This window comes from Nerophis lumbriciformis, linkage group LG13 (genome assembly GCF_033978685.3).
Source record: "Nerophis lumbriciformis linkage group LG13, RoL_Nlum_v2.1, whole genome shotgun sequence".
Lineage (NCBI taxonomy): Eukaryota > Metazoa > Chordata > Actinopteri > Syngnathiformes > Syngnathidae > Nerophis > Nerophis lumbriciformis.
This window is the reverse complement of record NC_084560.2, coordinates 868,660-890,345: the sequence shown is the minus strand read 5'-3', so window position 1 is coordinate 890,345 and position 21,686 is coordinate 868,660. Positions and strand designations below refer to the sequence as shown.

At 41.8% G+C, this 21,686-nt stretch overlaps 1 protein-coding gene across 2 annotated transcripts in view; it reads right to left on the bottom strand.

Moving 5' to 3' along the window:
* The window catches only part of vwc2l (von Willebrand factor C domain containing 2 like), a 68,387-nt gene that overhangs the window by 24,446 nt on the left and 22,255 nt on the right, over positions 1-21,686 (bottom strand). The window lies entirely within an intron of this gene.

Below are 21,686 nucleotides of genomic sequence, written 5' to 3'. Positions count from 1 at the left end.
CACATTGAAAAATAAAGTGCAAATGTACAAAAGTGTTAACATTGAAAAAACATGACATATACGTGAACATAACAAAAAAGTTGTACTTTTTATATGTCAGGGCCCTATGCTGCATTGCATCTGCAAAAGACCAAATTAGCCAAGAGTCTGTCAGTCATTTGTGCACGATGGGGGCGTAGTATGATGCCACCATGGCTGAAAACTCGCTCCACTGGAGCACTGGAGGCAGGCACTGCCAAGACTCTCATGGCCACTCGGAACAGTGAAGGAAGAGTCTTCATGTTCAATGCCCAGAACAAAAGGGGGGAGAGAGTTGTTTTGGGTTGGTGCACTACTTGTAAGTGTATCTTGTGTTTTTTATGTTGATTTAATTAAAAAAAGAAAAAAAAATATATATATTTCTTGTGCGGCCCGATACCAATCGATCCACGGACCAGTACCGGGCCGCGGCCCGGTGGTTGGGGACCACTGAGGTAAACAACCAACAGTATGTCAGAAAGCTAGCTAAAACTGTACACATATTCATAATATAGTATACATTTTAACTGACCTTTATTTGACTATTTTTGTCTTTTTTTAGGTGGCTAAAATACGCGGTGCTGCTGACCGCCGTCTAACGTTACGTGTGATATATTGACTAACGTAACCCTGCTTGAAAAAAATCACTGAACAAAAAGTATGAATAAGGTAGTGAACTGCAACAGATTCCCGTGTTTGCAATAACGTTATAACGTTAGCAGTGAGTTTACAGCCTCACTGATTTAACTACACAGCAAATAAAAGTCACGTTACTTAAACGTTATCTTACATTCAAAACTTACCGTTCTTTGTGCAACTTCAAATGCCGGACGAAGTTGGAAGTTGTTGCCTCTCCATCAGTCATTTTCGAACCGCATGTGTTGCATACTGCAAACCGTTTTGTGTTGACCACCTCGTAATTTTTATACACAAACAAAATGATTTTAGGTATCATTTTGTGTTCACTGGCGTGTGGTTTGGACATGTCTTCTTCGTTGGTTGTCCTGCAATTTGATTGGATGAATGCTGTGTGATGAAAACAAAGTAGATGTAATTTGATTGGCTGTTGTACTGAGAGCACACCAGCTGACACACGCAACGCTGATGGACAAGTACACAATGAAAAATACGGAGCGCTCCCGAATAACTTTTTCATCTTTGGGTTTTGGGGAAAGTAGCAAGTCATGTCAAGTCATGTCAATTCAAAAGGCTCAAGTCCAAGTGAAGTCACAAGTCATTGATGTTAAAGTCTAAGTCGAGTTGCAAGTCTTTTTACATTTTGTCAAGTCGAGTCTAAAGTCATCAAATTCATGACTCAAGTCTGACTCGAGTCCAAGTCATGTGACTCGAGTCCACACCTCTGCTAACTGCTGCCTCATACTTTACTTACTGCTCCTTGAATTGCACTTTCTTGAAATAAACCTAGTTGATGGTGTCTCTCCACTTATGTTTGCTAGATGATATCTTGTTGTATGTGTCAGGTTTAAGCACTTATTAGACAGAACAAGAAGCAAGGAATCAGGCAGAGACAGAGTTCAATTTAGCTCATGAGGAGAATGCATGGAGCTGCACACTCATTGAAGTCCCCCCCCACGCTCTGAGGAACAGTCCACGCGCTCCCCTATTTATTTAGTTTGGGAGTTCCCTAGTTACATGCTGAGGCTGCTTCTAAAGGGAGGGGTCACACATTATGCAAGCAGCTCAGTACGCACAATACGTGACAGAATTTGCTGGGGTCCTTGTGATTGTGCCCTGTCTCTGCTTTGTCTGTCTGCTGTTGTTATGATTTATCTTCGTTGAGGTGTTGGTTCATCCTTGGCTGTTAGCAAGGCTGAAAGACAGAAAACATCCGCGGCGAGGCCACTCCTCACATGCCATGGAAGATAACAAGTTGTGTGCCCTTGCACGAAGCAGAAAAAGTACAGAATAGATCATAACTAGAGCAACAGCCTTTAAGCATAAGAGTTGTGTGATAACTTATTTATAATTAGTATGATTGATCATTTCACATTTATTGTGGGGCCCATTGGAGGAAAGCAACAACTGTTGGAAGTCGTCAACATTCAAGTGCACGTCAGTTTTTTGTTTTTGGAATCATTCACAATCCTTATGTAAGACAACAACACCTATGTTTGACTTTTTATGCATTCTAAGTGGTAAAATATGGCAGGTATGAGGTGGCTAACAATGCAGTACACAGAAAACTCTCTGAAAACACCAGCAATGCATGTTGTGACCTGAATATGAACTATATTGTTATTATAAGTGCTAACACAGACAAACTGTTTTTAGTAAAGTCGTGATCACAGAGAGCTAACTAGCTTATGCTGCTATATTGACATATTGAGCAGCTGCATGGCCTCTGAGTTGGTGAAAGTTAATTCTAGATGATAAATCATGTCACTCACCTGGATAGTAGAAGGTTGTGGACATAATCTGACAAGTTGGTCAACTTTGACATCCACATATGCAAACATTTGAGGACTTCATGGTTTAGTCCGGCACTCTTGTACAAACCCCGTTTCCATATGAGTTGGGAAATTGTGTTAGATGTAAATATAAATGGAATACAATGATTTGCAAATCCTTTTCAAGCCATATTCAGTTGAATATGCTACAAAGACAACATATTTGATGTTCAAACTCATAAACATTTTTTTTTTTGCAAATAATAATTAACTTAGAATTTCATGGCTGCAACATGTGACAAAGAAGTTGGGAAAGGGCATGTTCACCACTGTGTTACATGGCCTTTCCTTTTAACAACACTCAGTAAAGGTTTGGGAACTGAGGAGACACATTTTTGAAGCTTCTCAGGTGGAATTCTTTCCCATTCTTGCTTGATGTACAGCTTAAGTTGTTCAACAGTCCAGGGGTCTCCCTTCTGCTATTTTAGGCTTCATAATGCGCCACACATTTTCAATGTCTGGACTACAGGCAGGCCAGTCTAGTACCCGCACTCTTTTACTATGAAGCCACGTTGATGTAACACGTGGCTTGGCATTGTCTTGCTGAAATAAGCAGGGGCGTCCATGGTAACGTTGCTTGGATGGCAACATATGTTGCTCCGAAACCTGTATGTACCTTTCAGCATTAATGGCACCTTCACAGATGTGTAAGTTACCCATGTCTTGGGCACTAATACACCCCCATACCATCACACATGCTGCCTTTTACACTTTGCTCCTAGAACTATCCAGATGGTTCTTTTCCTCTTTGGTCCGGAGGACACGACGTCCACAGTTTCCAAAAACAATTTGAAATGTGGACTCGTCAGACCACAGAACACTTTTCCACTTTGTATCAGTCCATCTTAGATGAACTCAGGCCCAGCCAAGCTGATGGCGTTTCTGGGTGTTGTTGATAAACGGTTTTCGCCTTGCATAGGAGAGTTTTAACTTGCACTTACAGATGTAGCCACCAACTGTAGTTACTGACAGTGGGTTTCTGAAGTGTTCCTGAGCCCATGTGGTGATATCCTTTACACACTGATGTCGCTTGTTGATGCAGTACAGCCTGAGGGATGGAAGGTCACGGGCTTAGCTGCTTACGTGCAGTGATTTCTCCACATTCTCTGAACCCTTTGATGATATTACGGAGCGTAGATGGTGAAATCCCTAAATTCCTTGCAATAGCTGCTTGAGAAAGGTTTTTCTTAAACTGTTCAACAATTTGCTCGCGCATTTGTTGACAAAGTGGTGACCCTCGCCCCATCCTTGTTTGTGAATGACTGAGCATTTCATGGAATCTACTTTTATACCCAATCATGGCACCCACCTGTTCCCAATTTGCCTGTTCACCTGTGGGATGTTCCAAATAAGTGTTTGATGAGCATTCCTCAACTTTATCAGTATTTATTGCCACCTTTCCCAACTTCTTTGTCACGTGTTGCTGCCATCAAATTCTAAAGTTAATGATTATTTGCAAAAAAAAAAGTAAAGTTTATGAGTTTGAACATCAAATATGTTGTCTTTGTAGCATATTCAACTGAATATGGCTTGAAAAGGATTTGCAAATCATTGTATTCCGTTTATATTTACATCTAACACCATTTCCCAACTCATATGGAAACGGGGTTTGTACAAACTGTGGTAGAACATGGTTGTCACGTATGTGAGAGGACTTCATGGTTTAGTCCAGGCCAAACTGGACTTCTAGTTTGTGCTGGTACTGTGGCAAGAACAGAAGCAGATGTGCATATCACGAGGCTCCAGGGCGTCTGGAATGGACGATTAAGAGAGGACATAAAAAACATGTTTTATACGACAAGGAAGAGCAGACTGGACTGCAGGACTGACAATTAAAAGGATTAAGCAGACCAAGAGAGGTCAGAGTGAGTCCTTGGCTGAGGAACGCTCCGGGAACAGAGATATGGAAATGCTCCATCTTTGACTTTTAAAAGTGTCATGACAAAGAACCAGACCAGGGGCCTGATGTACTAAAGTGTCATGACAAAGAACCAGACCAGGGGCCTGATGTACTAAAGTGTCATGACAAAGAACTAGACCAGGGGCCTGATGTACTAAAGTGTCATGACAAAGAACTAGACCAGGGGCCTGATGTACTAAAGTGTCATGACAAAGAACTAGACCAGGGGCCTGATGTACTAAAGTGTCATGACAAAGAACTAGACCAGGGGCCTGATGTACTAAAGTGTCATGACAAAGAACTAGACCAGGGGCCTGATGTACTAAAGTGTCATGACAAAGAACTAGACCAGGGGCCTGATGTACTAAAGTGTCATGACAAAGAACTAGACCAGGGGCCTGATGTACTAAAGTGTCATGACAAAGAACTAGACCAGGGGCCTGATGTACTAAAGTGTCATGACAAAGAACTAGACCAGGGGCCTGATGTACTAAAGTGTCATGACAAAGAACTAGACCAGGGGCCTGATGTACTAAAGTGTCATGACAAAGAACTAGACCAGGGGCCTGATGTATTAAAGTGTCATGACAAAGAACTAGACCAGGGGCCTGATGTACTAAAGTGTCATGACAAAGAACTAGACCAGGGGCCTGATGTACCAAAGTGTCATGACAAAGAACTAGACCAGGGGCCTGATGTACTAAAGTGTCATGACAAAGAACTAGACCAGGGGCCTGATGTACTAAAGTGTCATGACAAAGAACTAGACCAGGGGCCTGATGTACTAAAGTGTCATGACAAAGAACTAGACCAGGGGCCTGATGTACTAAAGTGTCATGACAAAGAACTAGACCAGGGGCCTGATGTACTAAAGTGTCATGACAAAGAACTAGACCATTTAGACTATTAAAAACCCGACTCCCTGCTGATATAAATAAATAAACAATTAATAGATAAATAATTAAATTAATAAATATATATTAAAAATAAATAAAATAAAATAAAATAAAATCAATAATGAAACATAACAAAACAAACTAAAAAAAGAAATAAAAGTGGAGAAACGACTTCCTGCTGATATATGAAGATGTAGACAATACAAAATAATGTATAGAAATAATCATGACTAAACATATCAAAACAAGTTTTGGGGAACATAAATATTTCTCCAAAAGTTGAGTTATCGTCTCAAAAGTATCATGAATGTTTTCTAAAAAAATGATCCACTTCAACCATCTTTTCTTCAAGAGAGTTAGTACACCTGTGTGTGGATGACACACCTGCAACCAGGCTGCCTATGGACTCTAACCCTAACCCTAACCCTAACCCCAACCCCAACTCTAACTCTAACCCTAACTCTAACCCTAACACTAACCCTAGCCCCAAACCTAACCCTCTAACCCTAACCCTAACCCTAACCCTAACCCTAACCCCAACCCCAACTCTAACTCTAACCCTAACCCTAACCCTAACACTAACCCTAGCCCCAAACCTAACCCTCTAACCCTAACCCTCTAACCCTAACCCTAACCCTAGCCCTCTAACCCTAACCCTAACCCTAACCCTAACCCTTTAACCCTAACACTAACCCTAGCCCCAAACCTAACCCTCTAACCCTAACCCTCTAACCCTAACCCTAACCCTAACCCCAACCCCAACTCTAACTCTAACCCTAACCCTAACCCTAACCCTAACACTAACCCTAGCCCCAAACCTAACCCTCTAACCCTAACCCTCTAACCCTAACCCTAACCCTAGCCCTCTAACCCTAACCCTAACCCTCTAACCCTAACACTAACCCTAGCCCCAAACCTAACCCTCTAACCCTAACCCTAACCCTAACCCTAACCCTCTAACCCTAACCCTCTAACCCTAACCCTAACCCTAGCCCTCTAACCCTAACCCTAACCCTCTAACCCTAACACTAACCCTAGCCCCAAACCTAACCCTCTAACCCTAACCCTCTAACCCTAACCCTAACCCTAACCCCAACCCCAACTCTAACTCTAACCCTAACCCTAACCCTAACACTAACCCTAGCCCCAAACCTAACCCTCTAACCCTAACCCTCTAACCCTAACCCTAACCCTAGCCCTCTAACCCTAACCCTAACCCTAACCCTCTAACCCTAACACTAACCCTAGCCCCAAACCTAACCCTCTAACCCTAACCCTCTAACCCTAACCCTAACCCTAGCCCTCTAACACTAACCCTAACCCTCTAACCCTAACACTAACCCTAGCCCCAAACCTAACCCTCTAACCCTAACCCTCTAACCCTAACCCTAGCCCTAACCCCAACCCCAACCCCAACTCTAACCCTAACCCTAACCCTAACACTAACCCTAACCCTCTAACCCTAACCCTAACCCTAGCCCTCTAACCCTAACCCTAACCCTAACCCTCTAACCCTAACACTAACCCTAGCCCCAAACCTAACCCTCTAACCCTAACCCTCTAACCCTAACCCTAACCCTAGCCCTCTAACCATAACCCTAACCCTAACCCTAACCCTAACCCTAACCCTCTAACACTAACACTAACCCTAACCCTCTAACCATAACCCTAACCCTAATTGTAACCCTAACCCTCTAACCCTAGCCCCCTAACCCTAACCCTAACACTAACCCTAGCCCCAAACCTAACCCTCTAACCCTAACCCTAACCCTAGCCCTCTAACCCTAACCCTAACCCTAACCCTCTAACCCTAACACTAACCCTAGCCCCAAACCTAACCCTCTAACCCTAACCCTCTAACCCTAACCCTAGCCCTCTAACCATAACCCTAACCCTAACCCTAACCCTAACCCTAACCCTCTAACACTAACACTAACCCTAACCCTCTAACCATAACCCTAACCCTAATTGTAACCCTAACCCTCTAACCCTAGCCCTCTAACACTAACACTAACCCTAACCCTCTAACCATAACCCTAACCCTAATCGTAACCCTAACCCTCTAACCCTAACCCCCTATCCATAACCCTAACCCCAAACCTAACCCTAACCCTAACCCTTACTAATATGTTCATTTGAGCACTTTTAATTGTGCTGGTGAAATCTACTGGGCCATCTTTCAATATCGTCTTCAAGGTTTTGTCATGGTCCGTGGCTCGGATCATGTTTTGTTATTTTCTGTTAGTTTTGGACTCCCTGAGTTCCTGTTTGTGCACTCCTGGGTTTATTTTGGTCACCATGGGGATTAATTGGGTCCACCTGCCTGTGGTTAGTGGTCCCACGCTCACCTGCTGTCAACCACTAATCACTGAGCTATTTATTCACCTTTCTCGTCTGTCTTCCTTGTTTGCTTCATGCTACAGTTGTGTAGGTTCATGTCTTGTTTGCTTCATGCTACAGTTGTGTAGGTTCATGTCTTGTTTGCTTCATGCTACAGTTGTGTAGGTTCATGTCTTGTTTGGAATTTATGCTAAGTGTTTGCTAGATGCGTCTGTCACCTGAGTTTTGTTTGTTCATGCCACAGTTAGTAATTTTTCCTTGTCCATAGTCTATGTTCAGTATTTGCTTTAGCTTGGAGTGCAATCAGGCACGTTGTTCTGTCGGCTCCTTTTCTGTTTTTTATAATCCTTTGATGGAGGGCGAGTTCTTGGTTTCTTATGTGGGTTTATTGTTAGGCAGTTTCATTAACGTCCTCCCAGCGCGGCAACAACACACAACAACAGCAGTCACGTTTTTCGTCTGCCGTAAAGCAGTTTGTCTGCCGTAAACAGCAATGTTGTGACACTCTTAAACAGGACAATACTGCCATCTGCTGTACATGCATATGTGACAATAACATCTAGGGCTTTTAGAGAGTGCTGTGCACAACTGCGCACACAACAAAGAGACGAAGCAGAATGCATCATCAGAGAGGGTGTTCAGCATGGTTAGAAAAATAGTGACAGAGAATAGAACAAGGATGGACAATTCAACCCTTAACTCAACAATGAGTAGATGAGAGTTATGTGTGTGTATATGTGTAAATAAATGAACACTGAAATTCAAGTATTTCTCTTATTTATTTATATATATATACAGTGGGGAAAAAAAGTATTTAGTCAGCCACCAATTGTGCAAGTTCTCCCACTTAAAATGATGACAGAGGTCTGTAATTTTCATCATAGGTACACTTCAACTGTGGGAGACAAAATGTGAGAAAAAAAATCCAGGAATTCACATTGTAGGATTTTTAAAGAATTTATTTGTAAATGATGGTGGAAAATAAGTATTAGGTCAAGAACAAAAATTCAACTCAATAATTTGTAATATAACCTTTGTTGGCAATAACAGAGGTCAAGCGATTACAATAGGTCTTTACCAGGTTTGCACACACAGTAGCTGGTATTTTGGCCCATTCCTCCATGTAGATCTTCTCGAGAGCAGTGATGTTTTGGGGCTGTCGCCGAGCAACACGGACTTTCAACTCCCTCCACAGATTTTCTATGGGGTTGAGGTCTGGAGACTGGCTAGGCCACTCCAGGACTTTCAAATGCTTCTTACGGAGCCACTCCTTCGTTGCCCGGGCGGTGTGTTTGGGATCATTGTCATGCTGGAAGACCCAGCCACGTTTCATCTTCAAAGCTCTCACTGATGGAAGGAGGTTTTGGCTCAAAATCTCACGATCCATGGCCCCATTCATCCTTTCCTTAACACTGATCAGTTGGCCTGTCCCCTTAACAGAAAAACAGCCCCAAAGCATGATGTTTCCACCTCCATACTTCACAGTAGGTATGGTGTTCTTGGGATGCAACTCAGTATTCTTCTTCCTCCAAACACAACGAGTTGAGTTTATACCAAAAAGTTATATTTTGGTTTCATCTGACCACATGACATTCTCCCAATCCTCTGCTGTATCATCCATGGGCTCTCTGGCAAACTTCAGACGGGCCTGGACATGCACTGGCTTAAGCAGGGGGACACGTCTGGCCCTGCAGGATTTGATTCCCTGTCGGCGTAGTGTGTTACTGATGGTAACCTTTGTTACTTTGGTCCCAGCTCTCTGCAGGTCATTCACCAGGTCCCCCCGTGTGGTTCTGGGATTTTTGCTCACCGTTCTCATGATCATTTTGACCCCACGGGATGAGATCTTGCGTGGAGCCCCAGATCGAGGGAGATTATCAGTGGTCTTGTATGTCTTCCATTTTCTGATAATTGCTCCCACAGTTGATTTTTTCACACCAAGCTGCTTGCCTATTGTAGATTCACTCTTCACAGTCTGGTGCAGGTCTACAATTATTTTCCTGGTGTCCTTCGACAGCTCTTTGGTCTTGGCCATAGTGGAGTTTGGAGTCTGACTGTTTGAGGCTGTGGACAGGTGTCTTTTATACAGATAACAAGTTCAAACAGGTGACATTAATTAATACAGGTAACGAGTGGAGGACAGACGAGCTTCTTAAAGAAGAAGTTACAGGTCTGTGAGAGCCAGAGATCTTCCTTGTTTGAAGCGACCAAATACTTATTTTACACCATAATTTACAAATAAATTCTTTAAAATTCCTACAATGTGAATTCCTGGATTTTTTTTCACATTCTGTCTCTCACAGTTGAAGTGTACCTATGATGAAAATTACAGACCTCTGTCATCATTTTAAGTGGGAGAACTTGCACAATCGGTGGCTGACTAAATACAAAACATCACTGCTCTCGAGAAGATCTACATGGAGGAATGGGCCAAAATACCAGCTACTGTGTGTGCAAACCTGGTAAAGACCTATAGTAATCGCTTGACCTCTGTTATTGCCAACAAAGGTTATATTACAAATTATTGAGTTGAATTTTTGTTCTTGACCTAATACTTATTTTCCACCATCATTTACAAATAAATTCTTTAAAAATCCTACAATGTGAATTCCTGGATTTTTTTTTCACATTCTGTCTCTCACAGTTGAAGTGTACCTATGATGAAAATTACAGACCTCTGTCATCATTTTAAGTGGGAGAACTTGCACAATCGGTGGCTGACTAAATACTTTTTTGCCCCACTGTATATATATTATATATATATATATATATATGAAATACTTGACTTGGTGAATTCTAGCTGTAAATACACTCCTCCCCTCTTAACCACGCCCCCAAACACGCCCCCCCCGACCACCCCCCCCTCCACCCCCACCTCCCGAAATCGGAGGTCTCAAGGTTGGCAAGTATGTGGGAGAAGGACCCTGCAGTAAGCTGCGGAAGCCTCGTCGTGACAAGTTTGGGATTGCAGGTCAATCATTTGCCTTTTTTAACTCACGTTTGACTCCCAAATAGCTTCTTGATGTCACAACTCAAATCAAATCTTTGTTTGGTTTCTTCTGAAGGAACATCATTAAATGTCAATAATTGTGACTTGGTCATATATCATTTAAATCGGTGGTCCACAACCTTTTTGTAGCTGCGGACCGGTCAACGCTTGAAAATTTGTCCCACAGACCGGGGGGGGGGGTGGGGGGGGACTGTATCCCTTGCAGACTGTATTGATATATATTGATATATAATGTAGGAACCAGAATATTAAAAACAGAAAGAAACAACCCTTTTGTGTAAAGGAGGATTAGCTCCAAATTGTTCAGGACAAGCTAAAATCATCAGCCCGGAGGTTGGGTCTTGGGCGCAGTTGGGTGTTCCAACAGGACAATGACCCCAAACACACCTCAAAAGTGGTAAAGGAATGGCTAAATCAGGCTAGAATGAAGGTTTTAGAATGGCCTTCCCAAAGTCCTGACTTAAAGGTGTGGACAATGCTGAAGAAACAAGTCCATGTCAACACATTTAGCTGAAGTGCAGCAATTTAGTGGTCAAGTGGTCAAGCAGAAGCTTGTGGATGGCTACCAAAAGCGCCTTATTGCAGGTCAACTTGCCAAGGGACATGTAAGCAAATATTAACATTGCTGTATGTATACTGTTGACCCACATATAGTTAGTACTTTATTAGTAGCGACTCCAAAACCAACAAAGGCTGTAACTGTCGAAAGAAACCTGATTGCCCTCTCAACGGGGGGTGCTTACAAACATCAGTTGTCTACCAATCTAAGGTAACACGCAAGGACATTAACACATCCGACACATATGTAGGATTAACCGAGGGAGAATTCAAAACCAGATGGAACAATCACAAGGCTTCTTTCAAGAACAGAAACCTGCGAAATACCACAGAACTCAGCAAACACATTTGGGACCTCAAAGACAATAATGTTGAATATTCAATAACAAGGCAAATTCTTGCATCCAGCACACCTTACAATAGTGGTAATAAAAGATGCAACCTATGCTTGAAAGAGAAACTGTTTATTATTTACCGTCCAGACCTGTCATCCCTCAACAAGCGCAGCGAAATTGTAACAGCATGCCGCCATAGACGGAAACACCTCCTAGGTAACACATGAGCCAATCACCACGCCCCTAGGCCAGCCTGTACCCACCCACTCTGTGCCCTATATAAACCATGGTATGCGAATGCTCCCATTAAAATCTCCTGATGATTGAGGGAACCCCTCATGAAACAGGCCTGTAGAGATGAAATAGTCTTGTGATTTTTTTCCCCACACATACATATATTGCGCTCTACTACGGTATCGAGCACTATTTTTTGGATAACCTTATTAAGACATATATATATATATATATATATATATATATATATATATATATATATATATATATATATATATATATATATATATATATATATATATATATATAAATATGGGTTTCATGCAGTATTGATGACAGTAGAAGAAAGTGTCCTGATGCGTGTCAAAGGTGCAAGTCATTATCAAGCAGGTGTAAAAATGATTGTAATTGTAATTGCTTTCACTTGGTAAATAAAAACCCCCTGATTAGATCCCTTGTTGACGCCACTAAATTGGAGAGTAAAATCAATGGCAGCAATAATTTTTATCGCTATCATGATCTCGTATATGTCAGTGCTGACAAACTGACTCACTAATTACTGATGGTGTCTCTTTGCCAGTGTGTGTATGTGTGTGTGTGTGTGTCAGGACTTGGTCCTTGGTATTTGCTTTTCCGGAAGGCAACGGAAAGTTGGCTCGGGCGAGACGGGAATGTGAGTACATATTTTATTTTATAATTACTAAAACAAAAAGAAGTAAACAAAAGGCGCGCACAATGGCGAAGAACAAACTATGAAACCAAAAAGATTATAAACATGGAACAAAAACTTACTTTGGCATGGGACATGAAGCAGGATCTAAGAGGATGAAGAGTGTGTGGAGCATAAAATGCAGATGTCGCCAGAAAGACAAACTGAAAACAATGAACTTAAATACTACAGACATGATTAGTGAAAACAGGTGCGCGACTCAAAACGTGAAACAGGTGCGTGGCGTGACAGGTGAAAACTAATGGTTTGCTATGGTGACAAAACAAACAAAAGTGCACAAAAAGTCCAAAAACAAAACCGAACATGACTAAAACAAAACATGATCACACAGACATGACAGTGTGAGTGTGTGTGAGTGTGTGAGTGTGTGAGTGTGTGTGTGTGTGTGCATTCCTATTAGAGAAGCAGGGTTTGCTATCAAAAGTGAAATTACAAGTTATAAGACAAGCAGCTTAAAAAAAAAAAAAGGTTTGCTTTGTAATTGGAAGTAGGAGTTCAGTAAAAAAAAGCAATAGTTTTTCATGAAATGAGGTTGCCTTCAAAATAAATCCTCCACAGTAATGAGCCTTCAAGGTTGAAATCATTCACTATGGAAGCTTGAGGCCAAACATTAGAATCAATTGAGTGTATGAAAAGTAAAGTGAGAGAGTGTGACTTGCCTACAGAACATTCCTGAGAAGCAATCAAGTTCAAGCATTAAAAATTAAACTGCACATTTCAGGATTTGTCCTTCTTGGGCTGTACAATTACTTAAAGAAAAAGAATAAAGGTACTTTTTGTTTTTTTGGTGTACATGGGAGAGGTGAACTTGGCGAATGGCGCGCGACCAAGCTTGAGGTTTTCCATCAAGCATGGAGTGATAGTTTAATATCGTATAAACGCATGCTTACCTTAGCTAAAGCTAAATATTACTCAAATCTCATCCGCCTCAACAAAAACGACCCTAAATTTTTGTTTAGTACAGTAGCATCGCTAACCCAACAAGGGACTCCTCCCAATAGCTCCACCCACTTGGCAGATGACTTTATGAATTTCTTTAATAAGAAAATTGAACTCATTAGAAAGGAGATTAAAGACAACGCATCCCAGCTACAACTGGGTTCTATTAACACAGATACAACTGTATCTACGACGGATACTGCAATACAAAATAGTCTCTCTCTTTTTGATGAAATAACATTAGAGGAACTATTACAGCGTGTAAGTGGGATAAAACAAACAACATGTTTACTTGACCCACTTCCTGGGAAACTTATCAAGGAGCTTTTTGTATTATTAGGTCCATCAGTGCTAAATATTATAAACTTATCACTTTCCTCTGGCACTGTTCCCCTAGCATTCAAGAAAGCGGTTATTCATCCTCTGCTCAAAAGACCTAACCTTGATCCTGACCTCATGGTAAACTACCGACCGGTGTCCCACCTTCCCTTTATTTCGAAAATCCTCGAAAAAAATTGTCGCACAGCAGCTAAATGAACACTTAGTGTCTAACAATCTCTGTGAACCTTTTCAATCCGGTTTCAGGACAAATCACTCTACGGAGACAGCCCTCGCAAAAATGACTAATGATCTACTGCTAACCATGGATGTCATCTATGTTGCTGCTTCTTGATCTTAGCGCTGCTTTCGATACCGTCGATCATAATATTTTATTAGAGCGGATCAAAACACGTATTGGTATGTCAGACTTAGCTTTGTCGTGGTTTAACTCTTATCTTACTGACAGGATGCAATGCGTCTCCCATAATAATGTGACCTCGGACTATGTTAAGGTAACGTGTGGAGTTCCTCAGGGTTCGGTTCTTGGCCCTGCACTCTTTAGTATTTACATGCTGCCGCTAGGCGACATCATACGCAAATACGGTGTTAGCTTTCATTGTTATGCTGATGACAGCCAACTCTACATGCCCCTAAAGCTGACCAACACGCCGGATTGTAGTCAGCTGGAGGCGTGTCTTAATGAAATTAAACAATGGATGTCCGCTAACTTCTTGCAACTCAACGCCAAGAAAACGGAAATGCTGATTATCGGTCCTGCTAAACACCGACATTTATTTAATAATACCACCTTAACATTTGACAACCAAACAATTACACAAGGCGAATCAGTAAAGAATCTGGGTATTATCTTCCACCCAACTCTCTCCTTTGAGTCACACATTAAGAGTGTTACTAAAACGGCCTTCTTTCATCTCCGTAATATCGCTAAAATTCGTTCTATTTTATCCACTAGCGACGCTGAGATCATTATTCATGCGTTCGTTACGTCTCGTCTCGACTACTGTAACGTATTATTTTCGGGTCTCCCTATGTCTAGCATTAAAAGATTACAATTGGTACAAAATGCGGCTGCTAGACTTTTGACAAGAACAAGAAAGTTTGATCATATGCGGTCCTCTCCAAGGTTTCTCATAGTCATTCACATCGACGTCCCAATGGGGTGAGTTTTTCCTTGCCCGTATGTGGGCTTTGTACCGAGGATGTCGTTGTGGCTTGTGCAGCCCTTTGAGACACTTGTGATTTAGGGCTATATAAATAAAGATTGATTGATTGATTGATTGAACTTGATGGTAAAATGAGAGTCAACACACACACACACGGAGCGCCTCCAAGCAGAAGACAGAAGAGAGAATGGACGTATTTTGGCTCTAAAACTAACGATAATGTTCAACATTTAATGACAACATTCTTCTCTGATTGCAATAATAAATAAATGTTTCATGTATCGTAAGAGTTCTTCTTCAATAATGTATACAAACACATTCTGGGACCGCTAGCAAAACATTGGTATGATGTCGCTGGTCCATTTATTACTAGAAGGTGTTTAGCACATTTCAACTCATCTATTTAGTGTCAGGCCAGCAGCATCTGATCACACAAACTACATCTTCACTCCAACACCCAACTAATGTCTAAGTCAGTACACCTGGGACATATTTCATAAGTCAACTCATGAACACAATTAATTAGCTATCCTGGATAATGATCTTTGCTTTAAGTTAGCGTTCTGTGCACTCCCTGGATGCACTACTTTCTGTTTGTGTGCACTCCCTAGCTGCACTAGCATTTGTTGTTGTGTGCACTCCCTAACTGCACTAGTTCCTGTTTTGTGTGCACTCCCTAGCTGCACTAGTTTCTGCTTGTGTGCACTCTTTAGCTGCACTAGCATTTGTTTTGTGTGTACTCCCTAGATGCACTAGTTTCTGTTTTGTGTGCACTCCCTAGTTGCACCAGATTTTGTTTTGTGTCCACTCCCTACCTGCACTATTTTCTGTTTTGTGTGCCCTTTCTAGCTGTACTAGAGTCTGTTTTGTGTGCACTCTCTAACTGCACTAGTTTCTGTTTTGTGTGCACTCCCTAGTTGCACCAGATTTTGTTTTGTGTCCACTCCCTACCTGCACTATTTTCTGTTTTGTGTGCCCTTTCTAGCTGTACTAGAGTCTGTTTTGTGTGCACTCCCTAGCTGCACTAGTTTCTGCTTGTGTGCACTCTTTAGCTGCACTAGCATTTGTTTTGTGTGTACTCCCTAGATGCACTAGTTTCTGTTTTGTGTGCACTCCCTAGTTGCACCAGATTTTGTTTTGTGTCCACTCCCTACCTGCACTATTTTCTGTTTTGTGTGCCATTTCTAGCTGCACTAGAGTCTGTTTTGTGTGCACTCTCTAACTGCACTAGTTTCGGTTTTGTGTGCTCTCCCTAATTGCACTAGTTTCTGCTTTGTGTGCAGTCCCTAACTGCACTAGTTCCTGTTTTGTGTGCACTCTCTAGCTGCACTAGTGTCTGTTATGTGTGCACTCCCTAGCTGCACCAGTTTTTGTTTTGTGTCCACTCCCTACCTGCACTGTTTTCTGTTTTGTGTGCACTCTCTAGCTGCAGTAGTTTATGTTTTGTGTGCACTCTTTAGCTGCGTTTGCGTTTGTTTTGTGTGCGCTCCCATGCTGCACCAGTTTTTATTTTGTGTCCACTCCGTAGCTGCACTATTTTCTCTTTTCTGTGCACTCCCTAGCTGCACTAGTTTCTGTTTTGTGTGCACTCCGGAGCTGCACTATTTTTTGTTTTGTGTGCACTCCCGAATTGAACAAGTTTTTGTTTTGTGTGCACTCCAGAGCTGCACTAGTTTCTGTTTTGTGTGCACTCCCTACCTGCACTGTTGTCTGTTTTGTGTGCACTCTCTAGCTGCACTAGTGTTTGTTTTCTGCTGATAAAGTAAGTCCCTTGCATCTTCATCTTCATCTTCATGTTCATCTTCAGTGGTTGCATGTTGGAGTCAAGAAAGAAAACTACACTTTTGAAAAAGAATACGCTGATAAAACTGACAGTTGGAAACATTTTCAATATTTCTGTTAGATTTCTAAAAATGTCCAAGCCAACTTGCAGTTCTTCACACAGACTGAGGAGCACACCTGGAAATGTTACAAATGAAGTGAATCAACTTGACTTTGCTTCAAGTTCTTTGAGCTCAAATTATTCATACTTTCATCAGAAGATGATTTGTTTTTATCTCATCGCTTACTTTTTGAATTTTCTTGTGCATCACCTTCATTTCAATGACTCACTAGACTAGACTCTGACTGTCCACAAGTGATTATTTACATGTTGTCTCCGCTCTCTCTGGACTAGACTAGACTAGACTAGACTAGACTAGACTAGACAAGACTGGACTAGACTCTGACTGTCCACAAGTGATTATTAACATGTTGTCTCCGCTCTCTCTAGACTAGACTAGACTAGACTAGACTCTGACTGTCCACAAGTGATTATTAACATGTTGTCTCCGCCCTCTCTAGACTAGACTAGACTAGACTAGACTCTGACTGTCCACAAGTGATTATTAACATGTTGTCTCCGCCCTCTCTAGACTAGACTAGACTAGACTAGACTCTGACTGTCCTCAAGTGATTATTAACATGTTGTCTCTGCTCTCTCTAGACTAGACTAGACTAGACTAGACTCTGACTGTCCTCAAGTGATTATTAACATGTTGTCTCCGCTCTCTCTAGACTAGACTAGACTAGACTAGACTAGACTCTGACTGTCCACAAGTGATTATTAACATGTTGTCTCTGCTCTCTCTAGACTAGACTAGACTAGACTGGACTAGACTCTGACTGTCCACAAGTGATTATTAACATGTTGTCTCTGCTCTCTCTAGACTAGACTAGACTAGACTAGACTAGACTAGACTCTGACTGTCCTCAAGTGGTTATTAACATGTTGTCTCCGCTCTCTCTAGACTAGACTAGACTAGACTAGACTAGACTCTGACTGTCCTCAAGTGGTTATTAACATGTTGTCTCCGCTCTCTCTAGACTAGACTAGACTAGACTAGACTAGACTCTGACTGTCCTCAAGTGATTATTAACATGTTGTCTCTGCTCTCTCTAGACTAGACTAGACTAGACTAGACTAGACTCTGACTGTCCTCAAGTGGTTATTAACATGTTGTCTCCGCTCTCTCTAGACTAGACTAGACTAGACTAGACTAGACTCTGACTGTCCTCAAGTGGTTATTAACATGTTGTCTCCGCTCTCTCTAGACTAGACTAGACTAGACTAGACTAGACTAGACTCTGACTGTCCTCAAGTGATTATTAACATGTTGTCTCTGCTCACTCTAGACTAGACTAGACTAGACTAGACTCTGACTGTCCTCAAGTGGTTATTAACATGTTGTCTCCGCTCTCTCTAGACTAGACTAGACTAGACTAGACTAGACTCTGACTGTCCTCAAGTGGTTATTAACATGTTGTCTCCGCTCTCTCTAGACTAGACTAGACTAGACTAGACTAGACTCTGACTGTCCTCAAGTGGTTATTAACATGTTGTCTCCGCTCTCTCTAGACTAGACTAGACTAGACTAGACTAGACTCTGACTGTCCTCAAGTGGTTATTAACATGTTGTCTCCGCTCTCTCTAGACTAGACTAGACTAGACTAGACTAGACTAGACTAGACTCTGACTGTCCACAAGTGATTATTAACATGTTGTCTCCGCTCTCTCTAGACTAGACTAGACTAGACTAGACTAGACTCTGACTGTCCACAAGTGATTATTAACATGTTGTCTCCGCTCTCTCTAGACTAGACTAGACTAGACTAGACTCTGACTGTCCTCAAGTGGTTATTAACATGTTGTCTCTGCTCTCTCTAGACTAGACTAGACTAGACTAGACTAGACTAGACTCTGACTGTCCACAAGTGATTATTAACATGTTGTCTCCGCTCTCTCTAGACTAGACTAGACTAGACTAGACTCTGACTGTCCTCAAGTGATTATTAACATGTTGTCTCTGCTCACTCTAGACTAGACTAGACTAGACTAGACTCTGACTGTCCACAAGTGATTATTAACATGTTGTCTCCGCTCTCTCTAGACTAGACTAGACTAGACTAGACTAGACTCTGACTGTCCTCAAGTGGTTATTAACATGTTGTCTCCGCTCTCTCTAGACTAGACTAGACTAGACTAGACTAGACTCTGACTGTCCTCAAGTGATTATTAACATGTTGTCTCTGCTCTCTCTAGACTAGACTAGACTAGACTAGACTAGACTCTGACTGTCCTCAAGTGGTTATTAACATGTTGTCTCCGCTCTCTCTAGACTAGACTAGACTAGACTAGACTAGACTAGACTAGACTAGACTCTGACTGTCCTCAAGTGGTTATTAACATGTTGTCTCCGCTCTCTCTAGACTAGACTAGACTAGACTAGACTAGACTCTGACTGTCCTCAAGTGATTATTAACATGTTGTCTCTGCTCACTCTAGACTAGACTAGACTAGACTAGACTCTGACTGTCCTCAAGTGGTTATTAACATGTTGTCTCCGCTCTCTCTAGACTAGACTAGACTAGACTAGACTAGACTCTGACTGTCCTCAAGTGGTTATTAACATGTTGTCTCCGCTCTCTCTAGACTAGACTAGACGAGACTAGACTAGACTCTGACTGTCCACAAGTGATTATTAACATGTTGTCTCCGCTCTCTCTAGACTAGACTAGACTAGACTAGACTAGACTAGACTCTGACTGTCCTCAAGTGGTTATTAACATGTTGTCTCCGCTCTCTCTAGACTAGACTAGACTAGACTAGACTAGACTAGACTAGACTAGACTCTGACTGTCCACAAGTGATTATTAACATGTTGTCTCCGCTCTCTCTAGACTAGACTAGACTAGACTAGACTCTGACTGTCCTCAAGTGGTTATTAACATGTTGTCTCTGCTCTCTCTAGACTAGACTAGACTAGACTAGACTAGACTAGACTCTGACTGTCCACAAGTGATTATTAACATGTTGTCTCCGCTCTCTCTAGACTAGACTAGACTAGACTAGACTCTGACTGTCCTCAAGTGATTATTAACATGTTGTCTCTGCTCACTCTAGACTAGACTAGACTAGACTAGACTCTGACTGTCCTCAAGTGGTTATTAACATGTTGTCTCCGCTCTCTCTAGACTAGACTAGACTAGACTAGACTAGACTCTGACTGTCCACAAGTGATTATTAACATGTTGTCTCCGCTCTCTCTAGACTAGACTAGACTAGACTAGACTAGACTAGACTCTGACTGTCCACAAGTGATTATTAACATGTTGTCTCCGCTCTCTCTAGACTAGACTAGACTAGACTAGACTAGACTAGACTCTGACTGTCCACAAGTGATTATTAACATGTTGTCTCCGCTCTCTCTAGACTAGACTAGACTAGACTAGACTAGACTAGACTCTGACTGTCCACAAGTGATTATTAACATGTTGTCTCCGCTCTCTCTAGACTAGACTAGACTAGACTCTGACTGTCCACAAGTGATTATTAACATGTTGTCGCCGCCAGTCACTTGTCTGACCCGGCAAAAGCAATCCTTATCCCTCCCTCTGCGATGGCTTTGGCGGGATCAATCAATCAATCAATCAAAGTTTATTTCTAGAGCCCTTAATCACACCCCAGTGAGACCATCACAGCGAAAGGCTTGAAATTCTTTCGTCAAAGACACCTGGGATGTTGACCCTGTTCCGTGATGCCGAGTGGAGCGACTTCCAGGCTTATGGGCAAAACACGCACCTGTGGACTACTATCATTGCTAGGATGGGAAATGTTCTCTGATTAATCCACATTCAAAATGTGATTAATCTGTTTAAGAATACGAATCATTTGACAGCGCTAGCAAAACATGCTTTGTTTATTTTTTATGACAAATTCACCACATAATGACGCTGTTATCAAACCCATAAATCGGATTTGACTTGAAATTTCTCGCACAGCTCAATGCACTGAAAACCCACTCTACTTATAGGACGGACCTATAAAACTGGCGGCCCGTGGGCCACATCAGGCTTGCCAAAGCTTCTCACTTGGAACATCACCCCAATAGTCTTGATGCAAGCATCCCAAGCAGGGGGGATCATGTGTGCAGTACTCCCGTCAGCCCACAGGGGGCCACAGCCAGGAATGTGTCACAATGAAACAACAGTTGAGACTCAACCCAAAGTCAAAGTAAATTGCAAAAATCGGACTTATAACAACAACTGGACAAGAAAGTATAAATGTTCTACTCCAAACAAATGCTCAAGTCATTGTTTCCTGTGGGACCTTTTAGGTGACGGACACATTGATCCAGACAAACAACAACGGTACAAATCCCCGAGTGTGATCTTCCTCACTTAACTTGGTCAAACTATTTGGAAGTAGATATTGTGCATAAATATATTTACTTTGTGTTGTATTGAAATTGTTGACTTTGTGATGTCTTTTGTAATTGTGTTATTTTTTTGTCTACTTTTGTTTTGTTTATTTTAGTTATATTTTTTATCTTACAAACCTAAATGAAGGAAGAAGTGTAAAGAAATAAGAAATAAAGACAAATAATTCCAAAGAAGGAACATCAATCCTCAACAAAACATCTGTTTCTTCAAACTGTTAACTATCTGCACACGCAGAATGATCAACTTATTGACAGTGGCGCGTAAAAGCCCATGTGTTGACTTTGCAATGAAGTACACACAGTTTCAAAGGAATATAACCTGCAGACACGCTTTCTGACAACATCCCCACCTTGATGCCCGGCCCTTGGGCCCCTAAACCTTTGGGCCCCTGGAACTGTGGCCCTCTTCACTATGTGCTTGAACTGTCCTGCGTTAGCATGTTTAGCCAAATCACCACAAATGTCCTTGAAAGGCAAATATGTCCTTTTTTGC